At 49.1% G+C, this 13701-nt stretch overlaps 1 non-coding gene across 1 annotated transcript; it reads right to left on the bottom strand.

Moving 5' to 3' along the window:
- Positions 1-1282: 1282 nt before the first annotated feature.
- Positions 1283-1388, bottom strand: LOC134959564 (U6 spliceosomal RNA). The gene has a single exon (XR_010187578.1). It is a non-coding gene; the product is annotated as a U6 spliceosomal RNA (small nuclear RNA).
- Between the last annotated feature and the right edge of the window lie 12313 nt (positions 1389-13701).

The raw sequence follows: 13701 nt of genomic DNA, 5'->3' as shown, positions 1-13701 counted from the left end.
AATAAAATGTCCAGACCTGCCGCAATAAAAACAAAGTTTTTTTTATCCCTTCTGTGTCTTTTCTCTTCCTCAGATAGGCTGGGTCGTGGAAAACTCCAGAACTTGCCTTTGCTTGGAATTGGAAAACAGCGGCCAGAATTGAGAGCACCAAACTCCTAATTTTCCCTTTTCCCCTGCGTCTCCTTAAAGGGATCTGGTAATCTTATTGAAAATTCAGGCAGAGCAGACAGTATCTCGGAAGACAGGGTTTGTATATTCTCCAGTTTCTCTCGGAAATCCGCTAGCAAAGTAGAATCTACGAACGGCATCAACTGAAGAGGCAGGGAATTTTTTTGGAGTGAAGCCATGTTATAAAATTCAGCTATTACCTCCAACTCCTGCACATGTTTATTGGGCAAATCATTCTGTTATGACTACTAAGCTTCTGTGTGTGCACATGCAGGAGGAACCTGAAATGAGGTCAGCTGAAGCCAGGTGAAAATTAAACAAGGTTTATTGCAGTGAAAGAACCAGTAAGATATCAGCATACAGAGAATGGGTCCTTGATAAACATGGAACAGAATGCAATATTCCCAGATAATAGTAATGGCTTGATATTTAACAGGGAGTATGATTATGCTTGAATTTAGATAGAGTCCAGATTAATTGCAGAGGTGAAAATGAACATGAAGAAATCCAGGTTTAAACAAAGCAGAGGGAAAATAACATACCAAAATGAAGTAACCAGGCTGGGGTGGAAACAGACTGCAAATAATAATTCAGGAATGCAGATATTGCTCCAGCAGGGCAAGAAGTTTCATAACAAGGCATAGGTGAAACCAGGCTCCAGGAAATGTCTCAGAGATGCAGGTATGGCAGAAGCAGGACATGATAACTGGAGAGAGCCTAGTCACAATCCACATGGAACCACAATGATCTGCACATGAATGCTGGCGAGCTGGAGCTAAATAGCAGCACAAGGTGTTGGCCACAGCTGCTCACAATCAGGTAATCAACCTGCAGGGACAGAGTGTGCAACTGCCATTCAGACCTAAGGCAGCAAGTGAGACCCCTAGAGGCAGGAATGAGATAATGCAAGGCAACACAAACACACAGACATTCCTAACACAAAGAGGACCCAGGAGGGTACACAAAAGAAAATGGCCATCCCCCAAAGGCCGCATCGGACGCACACCCACGCCAAAGGCAATGTTCCACCATCCGTAAGCGCCTGCACTCTAAAAGGGGGAAACTAATGACCCCGGCCATCCCAATCCCTTGCAGAACCCGCAAGGCTGCACAGGAAAATATGGAACGCCTCACGATTGGCGTGGCATCCTTGCGCAGGGGCCATGCTAATCTTCTCTGTATCGACCCACACACAGTACCTGTGCTGCCGAACCGACCACCATCTAGGCGCCCCACCATAAAACACCACTGAAAGGCAAACCGGAGTACAAAGATGACCAGTCACCGGCCACCAACCCACTGACCTGGAACGCCCGATGAAAAAACCAGCGCAAAAGCTAGCCCGAATAGCGCAACCTCATGAACCAGACTACGCCCCACCTGGCCGGACCCAAACGGGACCACCAAACTTCACCTAAGTATACCGAAATCGATGTGGCCACTCAAAAGCTGCAGCCATAGGATGCCCCATTGCCCATCCCATAAGGGCCATGGATAGCACGAAAGACCTGATAGAGCAGCCAGCCGCAGTAGTACGGAGCAAAAAGAAGTGCCTGCAAGGGCAGACGCCCTGGCTGCCCGGACCTGCCATCCCAGGGAAAAACCCGCAGACCAAGGCCCTATAAAAACCACCGCGCCAAAGTAAAAAAACCTACCCAAGAAAGCCAATGAACCCCGGTAATCGGAGCCATCGTCCGGAGCATGGGAGGAGCCACCACTAGCCCGTCCAAGTAGCTGGACAACTCGGCCATCTGCCAGATACAAGTCAGGCACGAAAAGAAACATCAACAGACATCCCAGGCACCAATGCACGTAATGTAGCAAAGGAGACGCAACCATGCCTCGCCACCCCAGGTGCTATGCCCGGGTCGCAATGCCAGGAAACAAACGTCGCACCGCCAAATTCTGGGAACCAGACGACATAACAGGTGGAGGGTCGAGGGGGAGGAAGATCGTTGATCATGAAAAGCGTAAACCACCCCCGGAAGTGCCCAGAGAAAGAAAAAAAGGCCCCGAGCCATCACCGGAAGCGGCCTGTGAGCATACATGCAAAAAATGTGCAGAATTAAACCAACAGGTGAACAGAACAACCGACGCGGAAAAAACCTCTCCACAATGGAAAACCCAGAAATCGAAAAACAGATACCGGGGCAAGGGAAGAAGGTGAAAAGCGGATGCGACGTCCAGCTCTAATCAGCAGGAAACACGACCGCAATGTCACCCAAACGCAGGGACTAGTCAAAAGACAGAAAAACACTCCCTGCAGGAAGCATCCGGAAAAGCAGTAGAAAACAAAACCACATGAGGGTGTGACAAAAGTAACAGAAATGGGCACCCACCCTGGAACCTACCGGTAACACTAACAGTGGAAGGCTCTTCCGTGCTACCTACCCTGGTCCCTGAAGGAGCGGAAAGTGTTCCGCTCATGACCGGGGTGCATTCCCAACTGTGTGACCACCCCGCAGAGAGGCGAACACTATAATGCACCTGCACCGACCATAATCCGATGCCACTAACCCTCAGAGAACCCGTGCCAATAGGACAGTCCAAGGTTCAAGCACCAGCAAGGCAGGCAGAAACCCTGATATTTAGAGGCCCATGCGCCCCCGACCGAGCTAGCTGCAACCACCAAGAAATTTGCGCGTCCCCAGCTGCTAGCCTATCATGACCGCGTAGCATGACCCCCATAATGTAGAACAAGGCCACCTGCCCCTTTCTAATCGTATCCACTACCTACCCTGCCAAAATAAAACGGCAACCACGACCTACCAGTATATGTGCGGATTAGCGAGGACCCCACGTACGTATGGGGAGAATGTAAAAACTCCACACAGTCAGAGCCCCGGTGGGAAACGACCGCATGACCACAGTGCAGTGCGGCATAGCACTCTGAACCTGCCACCAAAACATCAGGGGGCCGACATGCCCGTAGCCACCGGCACCCCGTCGTACCCAGTTCCCGTAGCCGCGCAACGCGCAGTAAGCTAGGCAAATTTACATGGGTGCCCGTGGAAACCAGAGGAAACACAACTAGAACTAAACAATGCTAAAGGAACAAAGAAAACAGCATGCTGAAGGACCCGGAACCACCCCAGCCGACGACGATCCCGCCCGAACATCTCCAGCAGACACCAACACTGAATCTTCTCCCAGCCTTCAACTCGTGGACCACCATTCTGTGGTCCTGACGACGCCCGAACAGGAAACGCGTAGCTGGGAAGAAAAGAGTGAGCCTAACAGGGAACTGGAACCGAAGTGCAACAAAGCACCGCCGGGAACGGGGTGCGGGGGATGGCTGCGCAACAGCAAGGGGCTGGAACCGGAGGGACCGATGCGGAAAAAGGGAAGGAGGGACCGGCCAACGATGGGAGCAAGCCAGGGAGGCCGGAGACACCACCAGCAACCCCCATCATGCCCGGCAGGGGGGGCAGCAGATCCACCAATAGGAGGGCGCCGCATAACGCACCCTCCCAGCAGACAGGGGACCATGAAGAGCGCCCACGGTGGGCGTAGGGGCACCCCTCCGCACCGCAGGGCCCCAGGAGGAACCCCCGTGAACCGACCCCCAGTGACCGGACCGAAGACACAAAAAACCCCACCCACCCATATGTGTAAGCTGGGGGACCTAGGCGGTACCCCCGGGAGCCCGTGCCACCAAGACAACAAAATCACCCCCCACTGGAAGCCAATCTGCCCGCCCTCCCTAAGAATTGAGCGCCAGGCCGTCCCCCCGCTGCGGTGCTAGCACCGCACCAACCGCGGGGGGGGGGAGCGTCCCTGCACATGGAGCCCGGCTACCGGAGGTCAAGGTGCCAGCGGCCAGGCCTCCGGAAACTGAACCACCCACCATGCGCACGGCCAGCAGACGTCACATAGAGCAACGTCCGCCACCAGGCGCCGCGGACGGGGACCAGGGAAAACAGCGGGGAGGGGTGGAGGTGGGGTGGCTGAACGCCGCTCCGGACCCAAAGGCCGAGACATGGCCCGAGGCCACATAAATCGGCAGCGTCACGGGGACGAGCCGCCCACACCAGCATGAGGCGTGAGCGGCCATGCAGGAAGGGGAACGCAGGACAGCAGGGCTGGAGAGGGGGAGAATGGAAAAGAGAGGTAGGGGGAGAGGAGGAAGGGGGGAGGAAGCAATTAAACAGTGTGACAATTAAAACAGCAGCCCTAAGAAAAAAAAATAAAAACAGGCACAGAGCCTGTGTCACTTAGCTGTCCAAATGGCAAGAGGAAGTATGAAGCACATGACCCAAGCTTTTATATGCACTGAAGCCTACACCCACAAATACTGGTGGACAAGGAAAACAACCTATGGAAAATTCCCAAGGTCCCTTGGAAAAACTACCTAGCAACTGCTTTGTCATAAACAACCAATCACAAAAAATGGGGCTCTTATATGGTCTCGTGCTTATGAGCGCCTGAAATTTTTCGGGTTTTGTGTTTTGGTTTTGGGTTCGGTTCCGCGGCCGTGTTTTGGGTTCGAACGCGTTTTGGCAAAACCTCACCGAATTATTTTTGTCGGATTCGGGTGTGTTTTGGATTCGGGTGTTTTTTTCCAAAAACACTAAAAAACAGCTTAAATCATAGAATTTGGGGGTCATTTTGATCCCAAAGTATTATTAACCTCAAAAACCATAATTTACACTCATTTTCAGTCTATTCTGAATACCTCACACCTCACAATATTATTTTTAGTCCTAAAATTTGCACCGAGGTCGCTGTGTGAGTAAGATAAGCGACCCTAGTGGCCGACACAAACACCGGGCCCATCTAGGAGTGGCACTGCAGTGTCACGCAGGATGTCCCTTCCAAAAAACCCTCCCCAAACAGCACATGACGCAAAGAAAAAAAGAGGCGCAATGAGGTAGCTGTGTGAGTAAGATTAGCGACCCTAGTGGCCGACACAAACACCGGGCCCATCTAGGAGTGGCACTGCAGTGTCACGCAGGATGGCCCTTCCAAAAAACCCTCCCCAAACAGCACATGACGCAAAGAAAAAAAGAGGCGCAATGAGGTAGCTGACTGTGTGAGTAAGATTAGCGACCCTAGTGGCCGACACAAACACCGGGCCCATCTAGGAGTGGCACTGCAGTGTCACGCAGGATGGCCCTTCCAAAAAACCCTCCCCAAACAGCACATGACGCAAAGAAAAAAAGAGGCGCAATGAGGTAGCTGACTGTGTGAGTAAGATTAGCGACCCTAGTGGCCGACACAAACACCGGGCCCATCTAGGAGTGGCACTGCAGTGTCACGCAGGATGTCCCTTCCAAAAAACCCTCCCCAAACAGCACATGACGCAAAGAAAAAAAGAGGCGCAATGAGGTAGCTGTGTGAGTAAGATTAGCGACCCTAGTGGCCGACACAAACACCGGGCCCATCTAGGAGTGGCACTGCAGTGTCACGCAGGATGTCCCTTCCAAAAAACCCTCCCCAAACAGCACATGACGCAAAGAAAAAAAGAGGCGCAATGAGGTAGCTGACTGTGTGAGTAAGATTAGCGACCCTAGTGGCCGACACAAACACCGGGCCCATTTAGGAGTGGCACTGCAGTGTCACGCAGGATGTCCCTTCCAAAAAACCCTCCCCAATCAGCACATGATGCAAAGAAAAAGAAAAGAAAAAAGAGGTGCAAGATGGAATTATCCTTGGGCCCTCCCACCCACCCTTATGTTGTATAAACAAAACAGGACATGCACACTTTAACCAACCCATCATTTCAGTGACAGGGTCTGCCACACGACTGTGACTGATATGACGGGTTGGTTTGGACCCCCCCCAAAAAAGAAGCAATTAATCTCTCCTTGCACAAACTGGCTCTACAGAGGCAAGATGTCCACCTCATCTTCACCCTCCGATATATCACCGTGTACATCCCCCTCCTCACAGATTATCAATTCGTCCCCACTGGAATCCACCATCTCAGCTCCCTGTGTACTTTGTGGAGGCAATTGCTGCTGGTCAATGTCTCCGCGGAGGAATTGATTATAATTCATTTTAATGAACATCATCTTCTCCACATTTTCTGGATGTAACCTCGTACGCCGATTGCTGACAAGGTGAGCGGCGGCACTAAACACTCTTTCGGAGTACACACTTGTGGGAGGGCAACTTAGGTAGAATAAAGCCAGTTTGTGCAAGGGCCTCCAAATTGCCTCTTTTTCCTGCCAGTATAAGTACGGACTGTGTGACGTGCCTACTTGGATGCGGTCACTCATATAATCCTCCACCATTCTATCAATGTTGAGAGAATCATATGCAGTGACAGTAGACGACATGTCCGTAATCGTTGTCAGGTCCTTCAGTCCGGACCAGATGTCAGCATCAGCAGTCGCTCCAGACTGCCCTGCATCACCGCCAGCGGGTGGGCTCGGAATTCTGAGCCTTTTCCTCGCACCCCCAGTTGCGGGAGAATGTGAAGGAGGAGATGTTGACAGGTCGCGTTCCGCTTGACTTGACAATTTTGTCACCAGCAGGTCTTTCAACCCCAGCAGACCTGTGTCTGCCGGAAAGAGAGATCCAAGGTAGGCTTTAAATCTAGGATCGAGCACGGTGGCCAAAATGTAGTGCTCTGATTTCAACAGATTGACCACCCGTGAATCCTTGTTAAGCGAATTAAGGGCTGCATCCACAAGTCCCACATGCCTAGCGGAATCGCTCCCTTTTAGCTCCTTCTTCAATGCCTCCAGCTTCTTCTGCAAAAGCCTGATGAGGGGAATGACCTGACTCAGGCTGGCAGTGTCTGAACTGACTTCACGTGTGGCAAGTTCAAAGGGCATCAGAACCTTGCACAACGTTGAAATCATTCTCCACTGCACTTGAGACAGGTGCATTCCATCTCCTATATCGTGCTCAATTGTATAGGCTTGAATGGCCTTTTGCTGCTCCTCCAACCTCTGAAGCATATAGAGGGTTGAATTCCACCTCGTTACCACTTCTTGCTTCAGATGATGGCAGGGCAGGTTCAGTAGTTTTTGGTGGTGCTCCAGTCTTCTGTACGTGGTGCCTGTACGCCGAAAGTGTCCCGCAATTTTTCTGGCCACCGACAGCATCTCTTGCACGCCCCTGTCGTTTTTAAAAAAATTCTGCACCACCAAATTCAAGGTATGTGCAAAACATGGGACGTGCTGGAATTTGCCCATATTTAATGCACACACAATATTGCTGGCGTTGTCCGATGCCACAAATCCACAGGAGAGTCCAATTGGGGTAAGCCATTCCGCGATGATCTTCCTCAGTTGCCGTAAGAGGTTTTCAGCTGTGTGCGTATTCTGGAAAGCGGTGATACAAAGCGTAGCCTGCCTAGGAAAGAGTTGGCGTTTGCGAGATGCTGCTACTGGTGCCGCCGCTGCTGTTCTTGCGGCGGGAGTCCATACATCTACCCAGTGGGCTGTCACAGTCATATAGTCCTGACCCTGCCCTGCTCCACTTGTCCACATGTCCGTGGTTAAGTGGACATTGGGTACTACTGCATTTTTTAGGAGACTGGTGAGTCTTTTTCTGACGTCCGTGTACATTCTCGGTATCGCCTGCCTAGAGAAGTGGAACCTAGATGGTATTTGGTAACGGGGGCACACTGCCTCAATAAATTGTCTAGTTCCCTGTGAACTAACGGCGGATACCGGACGCACGTCTAACACCAACATAGTTGTCAAGGACTCAGTTATCCGCTTTGCAGTAGGATGACTGCTGTGATATTTCATCTTCCTCGCAAAGGACTGTTGAACAGTCAATTGCTTACTGGAAGTAGTACAAGTGGGCTTACGACTTCCCCTCTGGGATGACCATCGACTCCCAGCGGCAACAACAGCAGCGCCAGCAGCAGTAGGCGTTACACGCAAGGATGCATCGGAGGAATCCCAGGCAGGAGAGGACTCGTCAGACTTGCCAGTGACATGGCCTGCAGGACTATTGGCATTCCTGGGGAAGGAGGAAATTGACACTGAGGGAGTTGGTGGGGTGGTTTGCGTGAGCTTGGTTACAAGAGGAAGGGATTTACTGGTCAGTGGACTGCTTCCGCTGTCACCCAAAGTTTTTGAACTTGTCACTGACTTATTATGAATGCGCTGCAGGTGACGTATAAGGGAGGATGTTCCGAGGTGGTTAACGTCCTTACCCCTACTTATTACAGCTTGACAAAGGGAACACACGGCTTGACACCTGTTGTCCGCATTTCTGGTGAAATACCTCCACACCGAAGAGCTGATTTTTTTGGTATTTTCACCTGGCATGTCAACGGCCATATTCCTCCCACGGACAACAGGTGTCTCCCCGGGTGCCTGACTTAAACAAACCACCTCACCATCAGAATCCTCCTGGTCAATTTCCTCCCCAGCGCCAGCAACACCCATATCCTCCTCATCCTGGTGTACTTCAACACTGACATCTTCAATCTGACTATCAGGAACTGGACTGCGGGTGCTCCTTCCAGCACTTGCAGGGGGCGTGCAAATGGTGGAAGGCGCATGCTCTTCACGTCCAGTGTTGGGAAGGTCAGGCATCGCAACCGACACAATTGGACTCTCCTTGTGGATTTGGGATTTCAAAGAACGCACAGTTCTTTGCGGTGCTTTTGCCAGCTTGAGTCTTTTCAGTTTTCTAGCGAGAGGCTGAGTGCTTCCATCCTCATGTGAAGCTGAACCACTAGCCATGAACATAGGCCAGGGCCTCAGCCGTTCCTTGCCACTCCGTGTGGTAAATGGCATATTGGCAAGTTTACGCTTCTCCTCCGACAATTTTATTTTAGGTTTTGGAGTCCTTTTTTTACTGATATTTGGTGTTTTGGTTTTGACATGCTCTGTACTATGCCATTGGGCATCGGCCTTGGCAGACGACGTTGCTGGCATTTCATCGTCTCGGCCATGACTAGTGGCAGCAGCTTCAGCACGAGGTGGAAGTGGATCTTGATCTTTCCCTAATTTTGGAACCTCAACATTTTTGTTCTCCATATTTTAATAGGCACAACTAAAAGGCACCTCAGGTAAACAATGCAGATGGATGGATTGGATACTAGTATACAATTATGGACGGGCTGCCGAGTGCCGACACAGAGGTAGCCACAGCCGTGAACTACCGCACTGTACTGTGTCTGCTGCTAATATATAGACTGGTTGATAAAGAGATAGTATACTCGTAACTAGTATGTATGTATAAAGAAAGAAAAAAAAACCACGGTTAGGTCACTGGTATATACAATTATGGACGGGCTGCCGAGTGCCGACACAGAGGTAGCCACAGCCGTGAACTACCGCACTGTACTGTGTCTGCTGCTAATATATAGACTGGTTGATAAAGAGATAGTATACTCGTAACTAGTATGTATGTATAAAGAAAGAAAAAAAAACCACGGTTAGGTGGTATATACAATTATGGACGGGCTGCCGAGTGCCGACACAGAGGTAGCCACAGCCGTGAACTACCGCACTGTACTGTGTCTGCTGCTAATATATAGACTGGTTGATAAAGAGATAGTATACTCGTAACTAGTATGTATGTATAAAGAAAGAAAAAAAAACCACGGTTAGGTCACTGGTATATACAATTATGGACGGGCTGCCGAGTGCCGACACAGAGGTAGCCACAGCCGTGAACTACCGCACTGTACTGTGTCTGCTGCTAATATATAGACTGGTTGATAAAGAGATAGTATACTCGTAACTAGTATGTATGTATAAAGAAAGAAAAAAAAACCACGGTTAGGTCACTGGTATATACAATTATGGACGGGCTGCCGAGTGCCGACACAGAGGTAGCCACAGCCGTGAACTACCGCACTGTACTGTGTCTGCTGCTAATATATAGACTGGTTGATAAAGAGATAGTATACTCGTAACTAGTATGTATGTATAAAGAAAGAAAAAAAAACCACGGTTAGGTCACTGGTATATACAATTATGGACGGGCTGCGGAGTGCCGACACAGAGGTAGCCACAGCCGTGAACTACCGCACTGTACTGTGTCTGCTGCTAATATATAGACTGGTTGATAAAGAGATAGTATACTCGTAACTAGTATGTATGTATAAAGAAAGAAAAAAAAACCACGGTTAGGTGGTATATACAATTATGGACGGGCTGCCGAGTGCCGACACAGAGGTAGCCACAGCCGTGAACTACCGCACTGTACTGTGTCTGCTGCTAATATATAGACTGGTTGATAAAGAGATAGTATACTCGTAACTAGTATGTATGTATAAAGAAAGAAAAAAAAACCACGGTTAGGTCACTGGTATATACAATTATGGACGGGCTGCCGAGTGCCGACACAGAGGTAGCCACAGCCGTGAACTACCGCACTGTACACTGGTTGATAAAGAGATAGTAGTATACTCGTAACAACTAGTATGACGACGGTATAAAGAATGAAAAAAAAACCACGGTTAGGTGGTATATAATACAATTATGGTTGGACGGACTGCCTGCCGAGTGCCGACACAGAGGTAGCCACAGCCGTGAACTACCGCACTGTACACTGGTTGATAAAGAGATAGTAGTATACTCGTAACAACTAGTATGACGACGGTATAAAGAATGAAAAAAAAACCACGGTTAGGTGGTATATAATACAATTATGGTTGGACGGACTGCCTGCCGAGTGCCGACACAGAGGTAGCCACAGCCGTGAACTACCGCACTGTACACTGGTTGATAAAGAGATAGTAGTATACTTGTAACAACTAGTATGACGACGGTATAAAGAACGGAAAAAAAAACCACGGTTAGGTGGTATATATTATAATACAATTATGGATGGACGGACTGCCTGCCGAGTTCCGACACAGAGGTAGCCACAGCCGTGAACTACCGCACTGTACACTGGTTGATAAAGAGATAGTAGTATACTCGTAACAACTAGTATGACGACGGTATAAAGAACAGAAAAAAAACCACGGTTAGGTGGTATATATTATAATACAATTATGGATGGACGGACTGCCTGCCGAGTTCCGACACAGAGGTAGCCACAGCCGTGAACTACCGCACTGTACACTGGTTGATAAAGAGATAGTAGTATACTCGTAACAACTAGTATGACTATGACGACGGTATAAAGAAAGAAAAAAAAAACCACGGTTAGGTGGTATATAATACAATTATGGATGGACGGACTGCCTGCCGAGTGCCGACACAGAGGTAGCCACAGCCGTGAACTACCGCACTGTACTGTGTCTGCTGCTAATATAGACTGGTTGATAAAGAGATAGTATACAATACTACTAATATACTGGTGGTCAGGCACTGGTCACCACTAGTCACACTGGCAGTGGCACTCCTGCAGCAAAAGTGTGCACTGTTTAATTTTAATATAATATTATTTATCATGTACTCCTGGCTCCTGCTATAACAACCTGCAGTGCTCCCCAGTCTCCCCCACAATTATAAGCTTTATATACAATACATTGATGTGCAGCACACTGGGCTGAGCAGTGCACACAGACTGAGTCACTGTGTGACTGTGTATCGTTTTTTTCAGGCAGAGAACGGATATATTAAATAAAACAAACAACTGCACTGTCTCTGGTGGTCACTGGTCACTGTGGTCGTCAGTCACTAAACTCTGTCTGCACTCTGCACTCTCTTCTAATCTACAGTATCACAGCAATCTCTCTCTCTCTCTCTCTCTTCTAAATCTAATCTAAATGGAGAGGACGCCAGCCACGTCCTCTCCCTATCAATCTCAATGCACGTGTGAAAATGGCGGCGACGCGCGGCTCCTTATATAGAATCCGAGTCTCGCGAGAATCCGACAGCGTCATGATGACGTTCGGGCGCGCTCGGGTTAACCGAGCAAGGCGGGAAGATCCGAGTCGCTCGGACCCGTGAAAAAAAAAGTGAAGTTCGTGCGGGTTCGGATTCAAAGAAACCGAACCCGCTCATCTCTAGTGCTTATTCAGCCCTCATCTAATCTAATGTGTAAAAATGGGGACGTTGTCTGCTGTAATGTGTAAAAAGGGGGACTGTCTGTCGTAATGTGTAAAAGGGCTCTACCTGGTGTAGTGGCGCTACTGTGCAACGTAATTTGAATAATGGAGACTACTGTGCACTGTAGTATGAATTGGTATTATTTTGTGGCCACGCCCCTTCCCCATGAAGCCACGCCCCTATATATTTTTTGCACGCCTGCGGCGCGCACTGCCCCTGTCTTGCGTGGGGGCGCCAATGCCGTTTCTTGCACACAGCGCTAAAATGCCTAGTTACAGCACTGCATCTGTATGTCTCTCTCTTTCCCTGACACTGGGGTTCATTGAGATCTGATCGCTGGGCTGCTAATTTTGCTGTCCTGCGTTCAGACAGTCACCACCCCCTGGGAGAGTGTACAGTAAATTTGCCGCGCAAGTGTGCGCTCCTACTGTATGTGTCCACTGGGCTGCTAAAATCCACTTTGTGCTGTGTGTGCACAGTCCAGGGCTTACTCCTACATTGCAATCACATCAGGATAATCGGGCCAGGAGCTGATGTCAGACACACTGTCTGCAAATGCTTGTGAACAGCTGCATTTTTCAGGGCACTCCCAGTAAATAGTCAGTTACCACCCACAAAAGGCTTTCTCCTGTCAATAACCTTGCGAATGCCCATGCAATTGGATTTGTCCCACCATCCTGTCAAGGACCAGTGATGCCCTTTGTTACTGTGCGACACGTGTGTGCATTGCGGTGCACACACATGTGCAGTTAGTACCTGATAGCCCGCTGTGCAAAAACACACCTCAGCAATCAAATCTGTATGAACCCCTCTGTCTCTTCATTCATCTCTCTAGCTACCGTACTGTCAGTGGTGAATTTCCCATTAGGCACAAGAGGCACGTACTGTACCTAGGGGCGGCATCTGTTTTGGGGCGTCAGTTGGATGCTTATGCTGGTACTGTTATACCAAAAATTCCCAGTAGACAGGGTTAAACTGGACCATAGAAGTACAGAGGAAACCCTCGGAGGGCCCCACTACCTGAGGGCTCTCCTTTTCCTCTAAGGATCAGGTTTTAGACTGTGTGCTTGAATTACATATTTTATATATATATATATATATATATATATATATATATATATATATATTACATTATACTGCCAGGACTATGATGTTTTCACTACAGAGCATTGCTGTCATTACTCTGATACATTATCACGTATGCACTAGTAGTATTTACTGTATGTATTTATAAAAAGGCCCAAATCATACACTCTCTAATAGAGATGAGCGGGTTCGGTTCATCAAGATACGAAACCCCCCCGAACTTCACCTATTTTACACGGTTCTGAGGCAGCCTCGGATCTTCCTGCCTTGCTCGGTTAACCCGAGCGCGCACGAACGTCATCATCCCGCTGTCGGATTCTCACGAGATTCGTATTCTATATAAGGAGCCGCCATTTTCACTCGTGCATTGGAGATGATAGCGAGAGGATGTGGCTGCATTCTCTCAGTTTCTGTGTTCAGTGTGCTGCAAATATCTGTGCTCAGTGTGCTGCAAATATCTGTGCTCAGTGTGCTGCAAATATCTGTGCTCAGTGTGCTGCAAATATCTACGTTCTCTGCCTGA

The sequence above is a fragment of the Pseudophryne corroboree genome, chromosome 9, assembly GCF_028390025.1.
Source record: "Pseudophryne corroboree isolate aPseCor3 chromosome 9, aPseCor3.hap2, whole genome shotgun sequence".
Classification (NCBI taxonomy): domain Eukaryota; kingdom Metazoa; phylum Chordata; class Amphibia; order Anura; family Myobatrachidae; genus Pseudophryne; species Pseudophryne corroboree.
Note: the sequence above shows the minus strand (reverse complement) of the source record. Positions and strands in the feature narration are given on the sequence as shown.